General features: G+C 42.2%; 1 protein-coding gene across 2 annotated transcripts in view; it reads right to left on the minus strand.

Moving 5' to 3' along the window:
• Positions 1 to 23,473, minus strand: part of TMEM220 (transmembrane protein 220) — a 187,253-nt gene that overhangs the window by 94,847 nt on the left and 68,933 nt on the right. The gene's annotated exons all lie outside the window — the stretch shown is intronic.

Here is a 23,473-nt window from a genome sequence, read left to right on the forward strand (position 1 = left end):
AGAGAATGCCAAAGTAAAGCAATTGTTGCTCTAACTGTGGCTGGGGTGGTTGAATAAACCCACTCACCTATTATTTAGGTCGGAAGGTCGTTTGATTGCTTCTTTACACTGAACCTAACAGGCTCGCCATACCTCACACGTCAGAGAATGCGAGCGGAGTGTGGTCAGAAACTCCATTGGGGTGGAGACTGCAGTTCTAGTGGCTGCCATCCAGAACAAGCATTGGCCATGCCAATCGGTCTCGCCATATTAGTGTATTATGAAAATATGATAGTATTAATACAGAATGTTCGATATATTGTTTTAAATAAACGACTGACAGTGCTTTAGTGATTTGAGCTTTGTGACAATTTTCCGCCACATATTGAAGAGTCTTGCATTTACAACTGTAGACCCAGCTTGTGCAATTTTCATGTATTTTTACACAAGTGCATGCTTTATCGTATAATGTAGCATAATACAAATCATAAATAAAAACATAGTTGCTGTTGACTAAATTTTAGTCCGAGATGGATTTGCAACAGCAGTTGATACAATCAGTCAAGGTGCAATAAAGGACATGCTATGACGAGTTACATAACAGATAGTGGAAGAGAAAAGATATTCCCCGAACTTGCACGTTACTAAGTAAGCTTCAAGAATACCACGCCCACTTGAACTGCTTTTGAGAGAAGCATTTGTTCATGTTTGGGAGATATTGAACCGAGCAGTCTCTTCCTGTTTGCAAATGGTAATGATTCAAAAGTGCTGAAAATAACATTTAATAATAAAAATTTTACTGACATGGGTGCGATGTCCGGGTTTCCAGAAGTATTAACTCACTGAGCAACCTTGCCATCGGGTAGGTTTATGCTGCACAAGGAGCAAAACAGATTTGCCCTGGTGGAACGCTTCCGTAATAAGCCCCTGGATGGGCATTTACATGAACAAAATCAGCTCATTGATAAAGGCTTGATGTGTTTACCAGCTGAGTTTAGCTTCATGGAGGTAGGGGTGCCAGCAGGTTACAAAGCCGCAGGGAAACTTGAGGTTGCTTGTGACATGGGAAACAGAGGGATGGCCCGGCGTACACAAGCAATGTCAGCGAGGGGCTAAAGACATTGATGGGAGTTTGCTATGGACATGAAAACATGCCTGCTTTCATTAAGTGCTGTTTACTAGAAATTGGCGATGTGTGATCTTAGACTAATTGCCTTTCTGCCTTTCTGCCTTCCAAAAGTGAGCGCGCAGCAAACTAGCGTTATAAATGACTATGTCTTTTATTGAGCTTGTGGCATGCTGGCTTGGGTCGGATTTTGTGTGAGACGTGCTGTGGCATTGCTGTTCTGGAAGACACCGTCTGACAACTTGGAAATAACTTGTATAGAAAAAGCACCAGAAATAAATAATCTGTCAAATAAATACTGCATAATATTGAGGTGGCAGGTGTGTTCTTGGGTAGGGGGAGGTTGCAATGAAAGACGAGGAGGGGTTTCACGATGGGTCTGGGTATATTAGCGGAGGGGTACTGGGATGTGGGAGCAGGTGAGTAAATTTAAGGATCAGTGGGCAGGGGGACCAATGGATCAGGAGGTTATCTGGAAGGGGAGGGGGAAGATGTGCGGTCAGTTGATATAGGTGAGAAGGGACTAGTAGGTACTACAGGAAAGGTCTATCAGGTATAGAATGCGAAAGGATGTTAGGTTATTGAGGAAGGGTGTGAAGATGGGTATGCCAAGGTGGATAAAGTAATAAAATACTAATATAAAGTGAGTGTCACAGGAGTTCAGACAGCCATTTCAAGTTAAATAAATGACATGTGAGACTAATGTACGTTAGTTTCGGCCGCTCTATAGTCTAGCACCTCTGTCATTTGCATTGATCTTGACTTATCTACATGATAAATAATACATTTTAAACATTGAAAATGTGTTTTCATTTTAGAGTGAGGAAAGTAAACGAACGAGGGAAGACTCCTTACGAATAATAGAAGCAGATGCAGTGTTTTCACGTGCGCCAGATCTTTATTGCCGGACTCCTCCGAAAACAAACTGCATACTTGATATAACTGTAGCAAACATAGGGGATTTTCAATTAGCAGAGAAAGGAGTGGAAGAAGTAAAATAAGACTAAAGTGAAGTCACTTTCCATGTAATTTTCAAATTAATCCACTTAATCTTTTTAAGGACATGTCCCGGAAACAAATGCCACTGCCCGTTTTTATGGTTTCAAAGACGCTGCAGGCATACTTGCAGGTGTTGTAAATGCTGGTGCGTGAAGCAAGGTCTTACAATAAACATACTAGGGAGGTGCATATTGGCGTTAATACCTTGTTTTCTAATTTTTGTTTTCATTTTGTTATGCTTTTATACATTTTTATCTTTTTTAATTTAAACGGACTCGAGGTTTAATAAAGAGTCTGATGACTTCCTTTTTCAAATTTTAAATCAACAGTTTTGTTTATTTTTTAGGTTGATCTTTTTATTTCCCAGGTTTACTTTGCTTCAGATCTGTATATTTTCTTTCATTTTTGGTTTTCATTTTGTAGTTTCATTTAGATTTGCAGTGTGACCTTGTTTTTGTGGTTTTGATTCCAAGCGTCCTTACATTAAAACAGGAGGCACATGCAAGCTCCTGTTATGTCGGCCAGAGCTGTGCTGATATCCATTGCTTGCACCGGATGGAGGTCTTACAGAGTCTGCCTTATGAGGGCGACATGTCATGTACCCCCGTTTACCATTCCCCCTCTACCTTTTCACTCCCCATAAGACGTGTGTACGCGCTAATAATCTCACATTATTGTGCAATCTCATGTTTCTTCTTTTCTCCTATGTCTAAACTTGTCTATGTAATTATGGGACCTGTAACTCAGAAGATAATAAAAGGCCGAAGCCATACCTTTATGCAGTCAGTTTGCAGAGGAGACCAGAGGGGCCACAGAGCACCGGGCGCGAAGTTCCAATACAGCAACTGAAAGCGCTGCCCTCCAAACCCCCCGGTCCAAACCAGGCACCCCAGAAACAGGGGGACACTGAATGATTACAAACCCTGCTGCCAGCAGGACTATGTACTTTACAAAACATGTATCCATGCGGCGATTTCCTAACAGTAGCCATGTGCATTTTGTAGGCCTCAGAGAGGTTGATTGGAGCTGCCAGGTAACCAGCAGGCTGAACAGGAACCCTGATAGTATTTCAGTGTTCAAACTGTGTCTATTCAAGGGTCAATGTGATTGCTCTGGAGACACAATCTGCCACTGGAACACTTAGGATCAAAATTATTATGCACAGTGACAGAGCAAGAATATCTGTTTCCCCCGAATAGCATGTGACAAATTATCGCCACAAATAAAGCACAAAAATAAACAATTAGATGCAGGCTGGCGATTTGCAGAATCAGTGAGCATTGAACTGCATCTCCCCCTTGGAGACGTGATGCGGCTGCCACAACAGGTGCGGCTAGACATATAACGCACATTTAGAGACATCATTAAAGTACTGCCCTTTTGGCGTCTGTTAACAACCTGCTTTGAATTTGCTACTCCGAGGGTATGAAACCTACATTAAAAGAATAACGCGAAGTCTTGCGGTAATGGCGCAAAGTAACCTTAGCTGTGTTTATCGGGAGACTGAACACTCAGTGCAAAACTCTTTCTCCACAAAATTAAGCAAGGCTTGGTGTAGTGTATGCCTTTATTACAGTGTTGTTTTCTTTTAACATATTGTGTGTGGAGCGTAGCATGGAATCCCTGTGGGTTCCGGACAGTTTCCAATCCAGAACGTCAGATGCTGGCTGATGTCCTGGAGAGGAGACTGTGTAGCCTGGCGCTCGCCTGTTCTTCATATTGGAATAAATACTTGGAATTACTATTGCCTCCTCGCCATCATTTCAATTGGCGACGATATGGTTTAGACCCACGAAGACCTTGCCATCATTTCGTTTTGAAAAAAAGGAAGAAAAACAAAAGGAGAGGAAATTTGACAAGATTTCCGTCGAGGGACAGATCGTTAATTCGGAGGCTTGTCTTTTTCCACCTTGCTGTGATCCTGTCCAACGTTGGAGCGAAGTACTGACTGAAGTAAATGTAAGATTTTGTACTTGCATGTTAGCGCGAACAGTTGGGGCTATCGGCTGCATCTTTCGACCAGCAGCAACGTTCTACGCCAGCGCGGACTCTGCTCGCTCCGTCATAGACAGACAAGCGCGGGCGGGGTATGCGCATAAGAATCAACACCACTAGTGCGCAAGGTCACGTAACGCGACCTCGCTAAACGTAGTGGCCATTTTGGAGGAACCACGATCGGGAAGAGACGGAAGACCTGATTCAAAACAGCATTTGGGAAGATAAAATTATATATATATATATATATATAGAATAACAACAATAAGAAACCACTTAAACTGTAGACAGTAAATAATTTTAAATTAAGAATTCGATACATGGATGATGATGAGAAGCAACAAATAAAAGGAAAGAACAGGTGAGAGAGTCTGGGGAGTTATTTTATTATTTAAAAGGAATGATATATATTACCTACTGGCGGTCGCCAGTAGGTAGTTATAGTTAGGACCACGTTTCCATAGGAAAACCTCAACATTCTATTTTGAATAACTTTGGCGCCGGTCGACGAATCCTCGCGAATTTCTCAAAATAGGTGGGGCGCTACGCTCCGCTCCTACCCTGAAAGTCTCGGGGGGATCCGTCAAGCGGGGGCTGAGATAAAAGGGGGGTCCCAAAACGCGTTTTTCCCATGCATTTTTCCATAGGACCTTTAGAACGAGCTACAGCCCGAACGGCTGAACAGAATTACTCAAAATTTGGCAGAGAGGTAGTCCCTAGGTCAAGGAAGTGCCTTTTGTAGGTTTGGTGTAAATCTGTTCAGTAGATTCTGAGAAAATAGCCTTTAAATCAATATATATATCTGAGCCCGCTTACGGTACGCTTACCGTACGCTTACGGTAAGCGTACGGTGGCGTGCGCGAGCGCGATTCTGATTGGCTCTTAGATCTTAGTAAACATTCGAATCGGCCGAAACCAGGAAGCGGCGGCCGCCATTTTGTGTATTTCACTCTGAAAAAAAAGAGTGAAAACAAGGAAAGGGGGCAATGAGGAGAGTTACAGACCCCCTAACATTTGTAAGGGGGTCAAAGAAGGACAGAAAAGTACAAAAAAAACATTTATTGATTTTAAAAAAAATCACGGGGTACGCGTACGGTAAGCTTACGGTAAGCGTACGGTAGAAAAAAAAAAAAAAAAAAATGAAAATCAGATTTAAGTGTTTAGATATTAGGGGGCTCTAAAAAGAGCCGTTGTGTTTATGAAATGATTTTTTAGTGGTACCTACAAGTAAGTACCGATGCAGAGTCTAAGGTTCAAGAGGAAGACTCTGTTCCCTTCATCATTGAAGTGCACACCATCTCCTCTATAAATGTCTTGCATGTCATAACGCAAGTTGTTGTGGTAAATGGCACCCATACCATAGTCACGGAGGAAAGCAGAAACAGATTTGTTGACGTGCTTTCTTGCTTTGTCATCGCACCGCGTGCCCACCGTGCGTGCACGGCACTAACTGCGTAAAGTGGGCGCGCGGTGCGCGAAGCGCACCGCGTGCTCACTGTGCGCGCACGGTGCGCGAAGCGCACCGTGCGCGCACGGAACGAACTGCGTTAAGTGGGCGCGCACGCCACGAATGGCGTAAAGTAACTTAGCATTTAAAAAACCGTACAAATTCACTGAAAAAACCATAGGTTTCACACACGTTATAGTTAGGAATTAGCATTTAAAAAACCTTGCAAATTCACTGAAAAAACCATAGGTTTCACACATGTTATAGTTAGCGGAAATTTTACTGATAAAAAACCAATGAAATTCCCCCGTTATAGTTAGTGCAGGCAACTATAACTCACGCGACCGCAATCTTCTGCTGATGACATATGTGTCTTTATGAAAAAAAAATATTTGTAATATATGTATAGCTAAAAATGTATGGAAGAAGACATGGGCAAATAAGTGTCTAAATACAGTATTAGCATCAGCAGAGGATTGCGGTCGCGTGAGTTATAGTTGCCTGCACTAACTATAACGGGGGAATTTCATTGGTTTTTTATCAGTAAAATTTCCGCTAACTATAACGTGTGAAACCTATGGTTTTTTCAGTGAATATATATATAAATAGACATTAAGTGGAACAACCTTTGGATTTTGGCAAGTCAGTGTTTTGTTGACAATAGAGTTGATCGCTACAAGTTTTTACACATTTCTGATATATTGGTGAACTGCGTATGGATCAGGGAGACCAGGCATCCCAAACAGAGGTACAGACAATGGCTTAACAAAATTTCTCTATGAGCTCCCCACATGCGTTTTGGGTGAGTGGACCACAACCCATTATTAAGTGGATGGAATGGAAAGAGTACTTTGTGAATTATATTGAGGCCATTGATGAGGATGGTAAGATGAAACCAGACCAAAAAAAAAAGACTACTACTTCACTCCTTAGGTCCTGTGGGTTTAAAAACATATTTGCGAATGCAGAAAACCGCTGATAGCGATGGGAATGTGTTTGTGCCGGCGCTTAAAGACCTTGACAGATATTTCGCTCCAAAGGCGTGCATTGGTGTAGTAAGACATAGATTCTTTCAAAGAAAGCAGAATAAAGAGGAACCTGTGGATGAATGGCTAGATGACCTCAAAAGACTAGCAATAGATTGCAATTTTGGTAATCTTCACGACGACCTCATTAGGGACCAACTGGTCATGCATAACAACAACTCTTCATTACAAGACAGATTATGGGTCAATGGGGATGCACCCTTAGACGATGTGTTGGCCATAGTAAGGAAATCAGAGATGTCAGGAAGATGTGCCACTGTAGTCAAAGAGTCGGGAAAAGATCCTTGTGGTGTTTTTAAATTACAGAATGCAAACAAGAATCCAGGACTACGTTGGCCTATTCAGGTACAGAAGCCTGCACAGAAAGAATGGAGAGAAGAAGAGAGGAGATGTTACCGCTGTGATAGCAAGGAACATTTAGCGTACAGTAAATATTGCCCAGCGTTAAAGAAGAAATGCCGCATTTGTGGGTTGGTGGGTCATTTTAGCAAAATGTGCCGTAGAAGAGGTAATGTGAAATATGTGTGGGATGGTGATGAGGACGATGAAGCTAGAAGGGACAGTGAAGACAGTTGTGTCAAAAGCTTACAAGGGAACTATGTCATAAATGTCTCGGATGAATCAGTCAAGGGAAAGCCTATATGTGAAGTGTCTTTGGGGGGTGTCAGGATTAATGTAAAACGGATTCTGGTTCATCTTATACTATTGTAAATCAGTCAGTCTGTAAAGAAAAGTTCATAGATAAAATGGGGCAGGAGTTGTACCCTACGGATGTGAACCCGGTAAGTTTTACGGGGGAAAGAATTAACATGCTAGGGTTCAGATGGCTCACGTTCTGGTTCAAAGGAAGATCGGCAAGAGGCAAATTATATGTGGCAGAACATGGACCATCTGTTTTGGGTTGGTTCGATCAAAAGAATTTACACATTATTTTGGACCCTAATAGTGAGGAGAAAGTTTTGATAATGGATGAAACCTACAAAATGGGGGATTCATTGGCTAAAAAATTTCCAAGTGTTTTTGGGAAGAGGTTAGGAGCTCTCAAAGGGTTTAAACATAAAATAGTGCTTAAAGAAGCAGCGGAACCCAGAGTTCATAGGGTGAGACCAGTCCCTATTCTGATAAGGGATGAGGTCAATAAAGAGTTACAAGATTTGTTAGCTAAGGATGTAATTGAGGAGATGGAAAGCTCGGAATGGATTTCTCCGGTTCTCGTCGCGAGGAAGGGCAACGGAAAAATTTGTCTGTATATTGACTTACGCCACCTAAACAACAACATCGTAATAGAAAAATTTCCCCTGCCCAAAATTTATGAAATGGTTTCCTCACTCAGAGGGGCTAGTTGGTTCTCAACTATTGACCTATCGGCATCCTATCATCAAATTATATTAGCACCAGAATCAAGGAGGCTCACTGCTTTTATTACACCCTTTGGGTGTTATCAGTTTAAACGAATGGCATTTGGCCTCGCCTCAGCCGCGGCAGTTTTCCAGCGACTGATGCACAAACTCTTGGGTGGAGTAAAAGGTGTGAGTTTCTTTCAAGATGACATTCTGATGGCTGCTGCAAGCAAGGGAGAACATGTTGAACTGCTTAATAAGATCTTGGGAATTTTACAGAATGCTGGTTTAAGTGTAGAGCTCAGCAAATGTAAATTTGGAGAGAGGGAAGTATCTTATTTAGGACACATTATTAGTGGCGAGGGTGTGAAACCAAAACCGTCACTTATTAATGCAATCATGAGATCGCCAGCTCCTTGCACCAAGGAGGAGGTTAGATCCTTTTTGAGAATGAGTGAATATTGTTCAAAATTCATACCTAATTTTGCTAGCATGTTATACAACATACGTTCACTTTTAAAAAAAAATGTAAAGTTTGAATGGACAAAGGACTGTGAGAAAGAGTTCTCAATGATCAAAACATAATTGGATAATGTGAACGCTTTGAGTAGTTTCGATCCAAACTTAGAGTGTTTTTTTACCACAGATGCAAGCGACAAAGGACTGTGTGCAGTCTTATAGCAGAAGGAAAATAATGGTTGTGAAATAATTATTTTTGTTTGCTTCAAGAGCTTTATATCCTGCGGAAACCAGATATCCCATCATTGAAAGGGAAGCATTAGCCTGTGCTTGGGCGTTAGAACATTTTAGAGCCTTTGTGTGGGGCAAACCAATTATCATCCGCACTGACCATCGACCCTTGGTGAAGATTTTGACTAGCGAGGGTAGTGTAGGAGCTTCTGCTAGGCTGGCAAGGATATCCATGAAGATGAAAGAGTACATTTATAGAATCATTTATGTACCTGGGAAGGACAATGTAGTCGCAGATTGTCTTTCTAGACTGCCTGCACCTTTAGAGAAATGTGAGGATGACCCGTGGGGCAATTTTAGCATTGCCCTTGTCCAAGACTCGGGCACCCCAGTCATTACTAAAACTGAATGGGTGGAGGAACAATCCAAGGATAATGTTTTAAAAGCGGTCTCTAATTACATTTTTTACAGCTTATTGGGATGTGAGAACAGAACTGTCTTTGGATAAAGATTTAATACTTAGAGGTGATAGAATTATTCCTCCTAGAAGTCTGCGAAAAAGAATCTTAGAGTTGTGTCACGAAGGACATTTTGGAGTAGTCAGGACCAACCTTGTTGTGAAGGGTGTGTTCTGGTGGCCGGGAGTTGACATGGAGGTGGAGAAGTTTGTTAGAGGATGCCCAATCTGTTCCTCTGCAGATAAATCTCTAAAGACTTTGAGACCCCCTATGAGTGAAGGGTTGATTCCCAGTCTTCCTTGGGAAGTGATTGCAATTGATATTTTCGGACCAGTAGTTGACTTGAGGGAGTATGGCATTGTTGTGGTTGATTTATTCAGTAAATGGCCGGTGGTCAGGATTGTAGACAAAGTAGACACACACACGGTTTTGAAGTTTTTAGATAAAATATTTGTTTTGGAATGGCTGCCTGTGTGTGTTTTAAGTGACAACGGGGTACAATTTACATCCAATACTGCAAAAGAATACTTCCAGAAATGTGGCATCCAACATAAGACACCTTCGCTTTATAATCCTAGTGGAAATGGTACAGTGGAACGGTTTAATCGTGTTCTCAAGGGTGTAATCCAATTTGCAATGAGTAAACATTTGGACTGGAAGTTAGAGTTGCAAAAAGCTGTTTGGGCTTATAGGGTGACAAAGCATTCCACAACAGGCTTATCACCTTTTATCATGATGAGAGGTAGAAGGCCTAGATCTAAGTTCTGTCCCAACTGGCTAATGAGAGGTGGGATTGAACAATGGTCACCAGAAGAAGTAAAGAATAATCTAGAAATATAACATGGTAAGAGTAAGGAGTACTATGATGTACAACATGGTTCAAAGGATGTAACTGTAAGAGTAGGTGATTGGGTAAAAATTAAAAGACCCGATAAAGTTCCTAAACGTGAGAGTAGGTTTGAAGCAGCACAGCAGGTGGTGGAGGTTCTCCGCAATGCTGTTAGACTAGGAGATGGAAGGGTGTGGAACATGAAAAATGTTGCATTTGATTTGGATCAGATGCATTCTGAGAATACACCCAATTTTGAGCATACACCTAATTTTGAATGGGTGGAGGATTATTTTGATTGCAGCAAAGTTCAAGCTGATTTGGGTTGTGAAGAGAGTGTTGATAAAGGGATAGTGGAACAGGATGGGACATCCAAAGAGCCCCAAGTCACCGCGGATTTTGGTGGAAAGAATTCCATTCTTCCGGAATTCTTTCCCACTGTAAGGAAGGGGGAAGTGGTTCCTGGTAGTTCTAGCATTAATATGGAGGGTGTGAAAGAAGGTGGGGACACAGGTGTGGACAGTGGTAAAAGGAAGAGAGTTTTACCTGCATGGCTTAAGGAATATGTCAAGTAATGTGTTATGGAATATACTCACATTGTTGATTGTATTGCTTACAGAGGTAATTCCCTGCTTCCCTAAAAAGTTCTTTCTTCCATCTTTATTATTATTTTTTTTTATATAGTTGTCATCTAAGTTTTACGGTTGTGTTATTTTACATTTTGCTTCTTTGTTTTATTTTTCCAAGAGAGGGGGGTGTGTAGTGTATGCCTTTATTACAGTGTTGTTTTCTTTTAATATATTATGTGTGGAGCGTGGCATGGAATCCCTGTGGGTTCCGGACAGTTTCCAATCCAGAACGTCAGATGCTGGCTGATGTCCTGGAGAGGAGACTGTGTAGCCTGGCGCTCGCCTGTTCTTCATATTGGAATAAATACTTGGAATTACTATTGCCTCATCGCCATCATTTCACTTGGTCTCTCGAGAAACTGTTCGTCAGACTATCTATTCAATAGCATAGCCGGTTTGTTACGGCGGGCCATAACTGTTGTTTGATCTGTAAAACAGAGCAACAGGAGCCCTGTCCTGGCAGCGGTGCAGGAGCGACGAGACCTGGATGGTCCTGGAGGGCTGCAGGCTTGTGAAAGAGCAGGTTCTTTGAACCTTTTCCGAAAGCCATATCGGCATAAATGCTGTGCACCCGGGCTCCATATAGACCATTGTTGCAACTTGGTACTCTGGCTTTGTCCAAGGAGAGGTGGGTAGGCCGGACACCGAGGCGCTGGAGCGCTGGGTGCAGAGCCCGTCCGACGTGGAGCCATTGCCGCTGGTGCTGCAGGCTGGCAGGGCTGGCCGAGGGAGAGCTGCGGTAGGCTGACACTGGAATGGAGCGGCTATGGGGCGGGTGCAGGCGCTGCGGGCTATGCCACTGTTTTGTCCTGCATGCGTACGATGTATGGCATCTCGCACATGCGAGACAAAGATTGCAAATTCATGGACCAATCACAGGTTTTTGATTGTGAGAATGTTTTTTACAAACACCCCTTCTATTTTCTTATAATGAGCTCAATGCAATATCCCTGTGCGTCCGAGACTTGATGGGTAGTAGTTGTATTATTTTTCGGAGCGGATTACAAACAGAACGGGTGATGTATGAAACCCATTACACTATGGCGGAACCGAGGCGTCCTGGCGGAGTCCTCTTTCTATTTTGATTGACGTTGCGTCAATCTAGTTTTTAAAAATGGAAGTCTAAACCTTTCGGCGTCAATTTCGTCGAATGAGGAGAATAGGAGTAGGTGCGGAGACTGATGAGTCCCGGTGAGTAAGCTCTGATTTACAGACTGATGATGAAGGGGTGTGATGCGGGTTTGCAAGTATGTGAGCGGAAGGGTTAGTAATGGCATTTTAGGCGAAAAGGGATATCGAGAGATACCGTTTTCGTCGTGTTTTAACTTGAGCACGCATCTTCAATATTACTCCATGTAGATATAGTATGTAGTTATCATTCGCTATACAACTACAGAAGGCATTTGAGATTAGTGATTGTGACTAGAAATCTTGTCGGTGAAATTTTTAAGAATACACTGACATTACGAGCACGTTGCAAATAATATGGATAGAAGAACATATATAGCTCCGTGCGGACATAGTCCCTCTCCTTGTCTGTCTAGGTGGGTTGGACCCACGGGGATATGTCTGCATAACATTAAGCCTTATGAGGGTTGAATGATGCTAGCCACCAATATTAAATGAAATAGTAGCATCATGCGCACTTGGTTGAGCATGTACATTTTCTACATTTTTTACAATTTTGGGTATTGGCAATATGAGTGAGGTTGGTTTTACATTTAGTACCATTAGTTATGAATAAGTACGGGCTTTTTAATTTAAAACTATATGAGTACGGTATTGAATTTGATTATGGATGGTGTAAAGTACCATTTACATGTGCAGTCAAAAAAGAGGCATATGTTACTTGTAAATGAGTAGATAGAGGTAATAGATATACCTGAGGGATGAAATAATATGGAAGTATGGTCTCCTTTCTCATATAGGTGAAGCGGTGGAGGCATTTATATATAAAAAATATTCTTGATGGAACTTTGTCACATTCAAGAAATCCATACCTCCACGTTATGAAATAGTCTGATCTACGACCATAGCTCCAGTGGTCTGGATATCTTGGATCAAATATGCAGGTATGAGATGGTCCATATATATATAGATACACATAGTTCTTATGATTAAAGTATTGATGCTCATGAGAACTCATTCACAATATTAGACTGTATATCGTTTGATTTTACTTTAGCTCTAACCTATGAGGCTGAGGTCCTTGGTTAACGCTGCTTCTGCTCTGGTTTAAGTATTATACGAAACCATAAAAGGATTCGATAAGGTAAAACGTTTAATATATTGAAATGCATTTCCATACAGTTTCTCTATTGAGAATTTTTTTTTTTTTAAAACAATAAGGTATATCATAGTGAGTCAATTTTTGAGAACAATATAATTGTTAGTTCATGATTATGACTCTTATTTCCCAGGGAGGATACTTTGTGCCCCCGTACTGAGCAGCTAAGACTCGGGTGTATTCCTCAAAGAAACCGCTCTGTGTAAAAGAAGAGATAGATTGTCCTTCATCACTTCGAAAATCGGGTGGGTAATACCCCTGACAATGTTTGACTGCTGTATGGATGAATGAGGTTGTCAGTTAGCTGAATTATTATGTGAGCATGGGGAGCACCATTTGTGAAACCTAGACTGTAAATGTTGTAAAGATTTATTTTTAAAATGATCCTTTTTAATGTTTTATTAAAAGAAATTCGGTTTGTTTATCAAATATGTAATGGAACATTTGAGGAACATGTATTCTATACAATGTATATAAATGAAGGTTTTTGTGAAGAAATTCATAACGTATTTTTTATGTTATTATTTTTTAGATTTATGATCTGGGAGATGTGTTAGAATTTATTGATAGCCTGAAGAAGGTGGTGTATGACTACGATACCACCGAAACGCGTTGCTTTTTCTATGAAACACTTTGATAGCATCTGGTCCTAACAATATAGACCTTATAAATATCGGGATTGAGGAGAAGACACTGAATGGACTTAGTACATTAAATTGGTATTAATAACAATATTCGATTCCATGTATCTGGAGTGCTCTCTGAGATTGAGAAAGCTGTTGTTAGTTTGACCTGCTTTGAACATCATAAGGTTCTCCCGTTGTATTATGAATGTATATGTTTTTAATATATGTGTACAAATGAGATAAATGCATTACATGTTTTTTATACATTTTATGATATTTGTCTATGTAATAAAGATACAAGATATATTCTTTTACATTATGCTCTTGGTTTCTATTTGGTGTGGATAATTGGGCATAGATTGAATGCAGTTGGTTTGAATTGGTTTGCACTGTATGCTTTATAAGGAACCCAAAGGGACCTTTTCGTTTGACTTATTGCCAATCACAGGACAACCAAGCACTGAAAATGCAATAGGACTCGTATTTACGAGAGACCTATTGCATTTTCAACAGAAGTGCGTGCGTGAAAAAAGGCACAGACGGGAGGGGGTGGGGTGGGTGGTGATGGTCCAAGAAGCTACGGACTACGGGAGGGAACGGGGAAAGGATGGGCAACAAAACGGTATTGGAAGTAAAGGGGCCGATAGCCTCGGAAGGCGGAAAATGACGACATGGCCGTCAGGAGGCGGGATTAAGTTCCCGAAAACCAATCTAAATGCAGCATTTAGAATTGCGGCCAATTAAAAAGATAGGCGGAAAGTGGCAGAGCTTCCCCCACTATATTGTATACACCATCTCTCGTCAAGACAGCGCATGCGCTGCCTAGGAGAGACCAAAAAAGGGACTGAATTGCCAGGAATGACGATATTCAGGAGCAGGGTCTGTATAACAGAGAATGACAGATGCCATCGGTGATGGTTGCAGTGTGTTACAGTGACTAAGGGTCAGACGTACGAAACGTCCAGTTTGTATTTCCTAAATTGTGAATCCTAAAAAAAACAAATATCGCTATTTAGGAAATGAAAAATGGAATGTACAAAAATAAAGATTAGTGAATCCTACACAGTAGGAATCGCCATTAGTAAATCTCTATTTAGGAAACTCTAAACCATTCATTCCTATGTACGTATGAATGGTTTTGCAGTTCCAAATTTGCGATGTACTATTAGGAAATAGCAAATTTGGAACTGCAAAACCAAGGGTGCCTATGAACCTAAGGCCCCACCTAATGCACCCCCTACAAAAATGGTGCACATGTAAAGAGCACAAATGCTCTAGGGGCATGTGCGTGCTACATGACACTTTAAAAAATGCATTTTGGGTGCTTTTTTCTTTTTTATTTCACATGATTACCATCGACTTGGAGTCGAGGTAATTGCAGTTCTTAAATGCCCATTTTGCATTTAGGAAATGCTTTGTACATGTGCTTAGGAAATCGTAAATAGGAAATTCCTATTTGCAATTTCCTATTTAGGGCATCCCAAAACGCGATTTCTAGTGGGTAGAAATCGCATTTTGCAACTGTGTTTAGGCCTTTGTTTATACTGAAAGGTAGCATTGCATTTCTTAACTAACTGAAATTGCGATTCGGTCCGTTAAGAAATACACTTTCCTACATGTGGCCCTAGGTTTCAGCTGACATTGAAGGAAGGATGAGCAGAAGCGTATTGCAGAGTAGTAAGAGCATTCTCGATCAACCAGTTGTTGTCATCAAGTAAAGAGGTAGACGTCATGTAGGAATAGTGATAATACATCACGGAGAGGCTTCAATGGGTTTTTGTTAGTGAAAAGGTAAAAAAAAGAGTGGCTCCATCATTTTGTAAGTGTGCATGCTCTATTGCATGTGCCTACAAAATGATATGGTAACACTTTTTTGATTTACCAAACTGAGATGGAGCAATTTAAAAAAAAGCTTTTGAGGCACATGGTCGAGTAGCAATATGTGGTCTAGTCCACCGCCCCAAAACAAAAACACAATGTAAAAAATAAAGACTGCGGTGGAGCACCAGGGAGCAGAAGCACCCCATGAGGGAAAAGAGAAGGCGGATGGGAGAGAGAAGCAGCACTCACGGGACAAGCACAAGAAATAGAAAGCAACAAGAGGGAAGAAGCGGGGGACGGAGTTTGCTGAGACGCAAGATGGCCACGTGTGTAGTAAGGGGAACGCCAACAATATCAGGAAACTCTCCGTTAACAATTCAGTCCTTTATTTGCATATATAGCGCAGGAGTATGGTTGAAGGAAAGAAAGAGCCCACGGTCACAGCAGTCATGAGAGCAGGAACAGAAAGGCAACTGACAGAGAGGGTAGAATCTTACATGACATACCACCATTCTAAATGGAGATTCTAATAGTTTAAAGAAACAGTAAAATAATGATAATACAGTATACCACATATCCCCCCCATATATATAATGAAACAACAAAAATAATAATAAAAAAATAAAATAAACACATTTATATAAAACATAATCATGAAGTTTGGTAGGTAATTTACAGACTCGTTGATCACGTGATGGTAACATTGGTGAATTACAAATATGAGTAGGAGAAACACTATTAGAGCAATTGGAAGAAGCATTCGAGTCAGAATCAACATTTTCAGCAGTTAAAGTTTTAGAAACCTCAAAGTCTGGACCAAAAGAAAATTGTGAATCATCAACATCCAAAAATTTTAGCTTGGTTTTCAGTGAGTTTCACAACATTGTTTCTGTTCCACCAACCTTTGTTCTCCAAAAGAACAGAAGATTTAGTGACCCTAATGATATGAAGAGGAACGGAGAATTTAGATTGGCCTTTGCAAACTTTGTAAGGCTTCTTGATCAGTACCCAATCATTGTACTTAAATTCAGGGCCATGTAGAGTAGAGGAACCATCATAATAGTTTTTCTGTTGTAACTGTTTGGCAGACAATCTATTTTTAACAATTTGAGGATCTGTTAAAGTGTTCCTTTTGTTTTGTAAAGCCGAACCTGCAGCCAAGTTAGTAAACCAACGTGGCATCAATTTTGATCTAGCTTCTCTACCTCTCAAAGCTTTAAAAGGTGTAACACCGGTAGTGGAATGGGGTGTCGTGAGGTAACTCCAAACTTTTTCCTGCAGAAAATTACTTACGTCAAGATTTGCTGCAATAGCAGTTTGAACTCCTTCCTTTAAGAACCTATTAGCTCTTTCAACTAGGCCATTAGAGGAAGGACTGTATAATGCAACTAGGCAATGCTTGATTTCAGAATTTTCCATAAATTCAGCAACTTGGTGAGAGAGAAAAGGATGGCCATTATCAGTAACCACGCAATTAGGGGTACCTTCAACTCTAAATAACCTCTGAAGAAAAGAAATAACAGTGGAAGAGTTGGCTGTATGCGTGAAGGAATAATAAATCCACTTGGAGTGATAGTCTATAGCAACCAAACAGTAGCTATTTTCAGGTGGTAATACATTGAAAGGTCCTGAAAAGTCCAAAGCTATTTTTTCCCATGGAGAATCAGGAAATGGGACCGTCATCAACGGTTTTTTACAGGTCTTCCAATGTTTATCAGACACATTATGATTCTTTCTCTGAGAGAAGTGGGAGGAACAAATAACCCGTTCCTAATGCAAATGCCATTTTCAAAAGATAATTTCTCACTGATCTGTGCAAAGTGTCTCAGGTCACTGCTTAAACTCTTGTTACTGGGCCATTTGCTTTTAATAAAGACTTCAACTTTTTGGAGGGTCTCATCAGATGCCATAGCAGATGTCCATTCATTTTGTGAGATGCTACCCTTACATAAAGAAATGGCATCAACAAGACCAACAACACAATCCTTATAAGCATCATTCTCGCCTTCATCGCAGTTAGACAGAGGAATACGGGAAAGGCAATCTGCCCTAATATTTTTTCCCCCTTGAATATATTTTATTATTAGATTATATTCTTGTAATTTGGACATTAATCTAACCAATCTCGCGGAGGATGTTCCTAAACCATTGCCAGAGAGCAATGAAACCAAAGGTTAGTGATCAGTGAAAATTTCAGCTCGACTACCCCAAATATAGGTTTTAAATTTTTGAACTGCCCATACAATGGCCAGGGCTTCGCGTTCGATAGTGCTATAGTTGCAGTAGAAGTTAATGCACGTGAGGCGAAGGCAATAGTATTTTCTTTGCCATCAACCTACTGTCCGAACACTGCCCCAAGCCCTCTTTGACTGGCATCTACTGAAATGAACGATCTAGCATTAGAAACAAAAGGTTGTAACGCAGGGGCATTGATAACTAACAATTTGATTTTTTCAAATGTGTCACTTAGAATGTCAGACCATTCAAATTTTGTGCCCTTCTTAAGGAGGCTTCTTAGTGGTTGGACTAATTGTGCATAGCCAGGTACAAATCTTGCATAATATTCACATAAGCCCAAAAATGAACGTAATGAATCTTTATCGTATGGAGAGGGTGCATTACGTATGGCTTCCATGTTGCAAAATTTGGGTTTGATGCCATTACATGAAATAGTATGACCTAAGTATTCAACTTCATTAACAAGCAGTTTACATTTACTGGCTTTTATAGTCATGCCTCTGTTGCGTAGAATGCTAAACACTTCATTGAGTATTTTTAAATGTTCTTCCTTTGTTTCGGTGTGAATTAAGATATCATCTTGGAATGCCTGTACTTGGGGAATGTAACCAAATAAATTATCCATTAGTTTTTGGAAAACACTTGCGGCTGAGGCAAGTCCAAAAGGCAGTCTCAAATATTTGAAGACCCCAAAAGATGATACAAAAGCAGTGAAGTCTTGGAAAGTCAGGGTTAGTTCAATTTGGTGGTAAGCAGAGTGTAAATCAATAGTTGAAATTTTTTTTTGACTTCCCAATATTGGCTAACATCTCATGTATGAGAGGTAGAGGGTGTCAATCAACCAATATATTTTGGTTTAGAGACCTTAAGTCCACACATAACCTCAAATCGCCGGTCCTTTTTTTCCGTATGACGACCGGAGAAATCCATTCAGATGAATCTATAGGAGAGATGATACCTTCAGATTGTAAATTATTAAGTAGTAATTTGAGATCATCTCTGATGCTTAGAGGTACAGGTCTAACTTTATGTGTGATGGGGATAGCATTTATTTTTAATACGATATTATGTTCGTAGCCCTTGACTGTGCCTACAGAGTTTTTGAATACATCTGGAAATTTTCCCTGCAGGTCTTCAACTATTGAATTTGGGTTAATGATTAGGGAAATATTTGATGGTATATGACCTAGAACGATTGGAGGATCTTGACCAGGGCGTAAAATAATGCCTAATAATGCAAGATCTTTCCAGCCGATGATGTCTCTATCTTTTATGGCAACGTAAATCTTAGTCTTGACGGATCTGCCAAGACATTCTACGTTGTCCCAGAAGAAGCCAATTAGATCAATGTCTTGCTCACCAAAAGCCTTAGGGTGGATGTCAGAATTGATTAGTGTTGTGTTATTAGGCCAAAGTTTGTAAAATGTAGTATCAGCTAAGATAGTAACGGGTGCTCCTGAATCAGCCATTGCTAAAATAGTTTTACCATCAATGCAAATATCAATTAGGGGACCTTTGATGGGCTTATCAGAAGATTCAGGAACTTCAATAGTAACAACGATGTTTGTAAACTGAGGATTACATTCTTGTATGTCTGGTGTGTCTAAAGAGACACTCGAAATGTTCATCCTGTTAGGCGGTGTATTATACACATTGCTCCTGCAAGGTCTTTGGAAATGCCCAATTTTTTTACATTTAGTATATTTCTTCCCTAAAGCAGGGCAGCTGGGATTGTTTCCAATGTGATTCCTGGAACCACAACGGAAGCAAATTAATTGAGCTCTAGACGGTTGATTCACAAATTGTTTCTTGCGATATACCTGTTTGGAATTTATAGCACAGACCATATTATCATTAGAGATGAGGTTTACATTTGAAGGATCTGTAGGTTGAGTAGGAGAAAAACCCCTTTGGTTAGTATGGGTGGATAATACTTTAGATGTGACAATTGATCTCTCAATACTTTTAGCAATGTCAATGGTTTCAGCTAAGGTAGGATTCGGGAACGTAAGAAGACGTTCTTGAACTTTCTTGGAATGGCACCAAAAACAAACTGATCCCTTATATATATGTCTACATTGGGTCCAAAGTCACACTTTTCTGCTAACACTCTCAAAGTTGCAATATAATCTTCAACCGATTCTTCGGCAGACTGTTTACACATAGCAAAATTAAACCTCTCCAATAGTACACTTGTAGCATCAGAATATTGTTTGCCCATGCGCAGCTTAGCCTCGATAAAAATATTCCATACAGTGTCTTCTGATGTAGGAGCAGGGTAACGTGGGAGATTGTCAAAAACTCGCGACCAGCTGTGCCAAGATGATTTACTAAAAGCGCTAATTTTCTTGTAGGTGAATATTTATCAGCATCGATGGCAGTGAGGTAATTTTCGAAGTCTCTCAACCATTCCGACCATTTCAAGTCCGGTTTGCCAGGTTTTACATGAAAAGGTGCTGGCTGGATGACACCCTGGCTGGATGCCATTGAAAAACTTGAATAAAATTATATTTATATTATAATATAAATATTTTTTTATGCTAGAGTACTTTGTCAATCAAGTTTGCCACTAAAATTGTGATAGTTGAGCAATTGCTCAGTACAATTGCAGTCAATTTGTAGAATTGCAGTAAATTTCAATATTATTAATGAATGTCAGAGGCTAAGAACTGTAAAAACAAAAAAAAACAAAAACAAAAACTCACTGTAATGCAAACCAAAGGAAATGATCCAACAGAAGTGAGGATGGTGTGCGAATCACTGATGTAGGTGTCGCGTAAATTGAAAATAGAATACTTTAAATATTGAAGGAATTGCCGATCTGATGTAATCCACGATGTGTAAAGAATCGCCAAGCGTTTTTATCCCAATCAAAGATGGCCGCCAGTGAGCGCGTGACGTAAGCGCGCTCTCCCAGGATGCAAAGCGGCGGTCAAATCGCGATGGAAGTGGCGTTGAGGAGAATGGGTCGGAACGCCAGTGAATTCGGCGAGCAGAACGAGCTGAGGCCACAACGACAAGGTGAGCGACTTTTGAAATTAGTCGTCTCGCACCTCGCGTTTCACCACAGTCGATGAGAATAACTTGGGAAACTTGATCCGACTAACCTGAACAAAGTAGCGAGGAGGCGGATAAGTCCCTTGAAAGTTCAGTGATAGAAATTGTATCACTCCGGTGGGCTCCTTCGTCGCAATGGTCGTGAAGTCCTGATAATAGCGAAAGTACCCCACTCCTGGTATCAATTTGTAGTAAGGGGAACGCCAACAATATCAGGAAACTCTCCGTTAACAATTCAGTCCTTTATTTGCATATATAGCGCAGGAGTAAGGTTGAAGGAAAGGAAGAGCCCACGGTCACAGCAGTCAGGAGAGCAGGAACAGAAAGGCAACTGACAGAGAGGGTAGAATCTTACATGACATACCACCATTCTAAATGGAGATTCTAATAGTTTAAAGAAACAGTAAAATAATGATAATACAGTATACCACAACGTGTTAGGAAAGCTCCGTGAGCCATCGACATTATCCTACAGGAATCCTCACACCTGAAGCCAGAGCGTGACCTATCGAAGGTGGAGGGGGAAACAGCGCAAGTCTTTATCTCTCGTCCGGTGCGCAGATAACGCACATCGATAAACCCCAAGTAAAAGAAAACAGGTGGAAAAGGGAGAGGCCTATACCGCCACCCGGCGCACCGGCCTAGATTTGCTGCTGACGCTAGTGACGCCCTGCTGCGTGGGACCGGAGCTGACGAAGGCTGGACCCCGGGCAGATCTGAGCGTGGAAGCGGTGCGGCTTCCTTATTGCGACCCCCTCCAAGCGATCCTGCCACTCACGCTGCCGGCAGCGTGAGTGGCTGTGCCTGGGGCACTAGCGGAATCCGACTGAGGTACCCCGCCGGGAACACGTCTACTACACAGTTGCTGCCGCGACCACCCCAGCGAGGGTACCACTGCTTTGGCGCCTGGGCAGGCAACGGTGAGCCTTGGTGTAGATCGGCAGCGAGAGCGCGTCCTCCTTTGTCATCCCAAACTTGCCTTCTGAGTCCCGTGTGGAAACCTGAGCGGTAAGTGCGGCACGCCGGGACCTGTGTGGCTTGCCTCACCGCAACGGGCCACTATTGAACTGTTCGTTGCCCCGCTGTGCTCCTGTCCACTGTGCCCTCTACGCGGCGAGACACCAAGAGGGTGGCCCCTGCAGCCTCTGTTATCAGCGAGGCTTGCATGCTCTCCCTGTTGTTGGGGTGACGGTTGGGGCCTTCCAGGGTTTGCTGCCTGCGCTTTGTTGTGCCCATACGAGACCCTGACACAATCACTGGACGTGTACCCATGGCTGGTGGAAGGACTGGGCAATACTCCCCGGCCAAAAGATAGAGCGAGGATCTCGAAAGGTTGACCACCTAGGAGGTGCTGGCTGCCCTGGCTGGTGTAGGCGTGTTGGGTCTAATCCGCATTGAGTGTGCATCCTGACCAGGCACGCAACACCCATTGGAATCAAAGGGCTTCAGCCCCCCCCCGTCGTGTGTGGCAGCCCGGGATGAGACAGCTTCCCGGGCGCACACACAGCCGCACCCGAGCACTTCACACGTCTTTAAAAGACCATTTGCACGTTAATGAGGCCTTGATGCTGTTTCACCCCTTCTAAGAGCCCCCCCTGCAGCTCCACTCTGGCTATTGCTCACCCCTTCTAAGAGCCCCTGCAGCTCCACTCTGCCTACTACTTAAAGATTCAGCCCCCCCGAAATTTTTGTCTTAGCCCCCCCTAAATTTGGCTCTAGTTGCGCCTCTGATCCTGACCATAGCTCACTGATAGCCTGGAGAGAGCTTGTGGACGCCTAATCTGCCTGGTAAAAATCAACGAGGGGCTGATTTCCCTACGTCTACGGTGTCCGCTGCCAATACGTCGACTGGTGGATCATTGAGGCCTGCGTAATCATACACTTGCCTACATATCAGATAGCGGGAGAGTGGCGGAAAGAGACTGTGACTCCTCTGTAGCCAGGATGGGCAAGGTGGACAGAACCCAAACAAAGCTGTATTTTGACTAGAGAAAGTAAAGAACCGGTAGACGGAGGGTACCCGCACTTCGGAAAATCAAGTGGACACTCCGGGAGATAAGACCGGTGATATAAGAAAGATCCTTGCAGCGATGCAGAAGAGCCTATCAACTATAGATCGCAAAATAGACACTTGTATTCCGTATGGACAGAATGTCGGAGCGCCTCGATAATCAAGAAGAATGAAAAGACATGACCGAATGTCGAGTGACGGGGGTGAATGAGGCGCAGACGGAGTCCGACTCAGTCCAAAAACAAATGGTCAAGGCATTGGTGGCACTGCAGTACAAAGCAGAGGATTTGGAGGCTAGGTCCAGGAGGAGCAGCATTCGGATCACGGACCTGCCGGTAATTACTGCGATGGGCAACATGGAACAATTCACAGAGAAACTCCTTGTCACACTGCTAGGCCGTGAAATCTTCTCGGACATGTTTGTGGTGGAGCGTGCGCATCGCTCGCTCGGCCCTAGACCTCCTCCCGGAGCCCCTCCGAGTTCCATGATAGCAAAACTGCTCAACTACAGGGACAGGGATGTGGCCCTAAGGAAAGCCAGAGAAAAGGGTGTATTGACATACGAGGGCTCCACGATATCCCTATACCCTGACTTCACCATGAAGTTTCAGGAGGCCATACGCCAGTTTGGTCCGCTAAAGCGCCGGCTGCGAGAGCAGAACATGGACTATGCAATGTTGTACCCAGCCAGACTAAGAGTCATAAAGAACGACAAGGCTAGGATTTTCTTGGATCCCAAATCTCTACAAAAGGCTCTCAAAGAATACTCTAAGCCGGAGGTGCGAAACCCGGAGGCGAGAAGTCCGGAGGGGGCAGCTGGCGGCGGCATGGATGACAAAGACTGAGACATCCCCGGTTCTGTGCATTCCTTCACCTTTGTGCCCCGGTTTTCACA

The sequence above is a fragment of the Triturus cristatus genome, chromosome 7 (genome assembly GCF_964204655.1).
Source record: "Triturus cristatus chromosome 7, aTriCri1.1, whole genome shotgun sequence".
In the NCBI taxonomy this organism is placed as follows: Eukaryota; Metazoa; Chordata; class Amphibia; order Caudata; family Salamandridae; genus Triturus; species Triturus cristatus.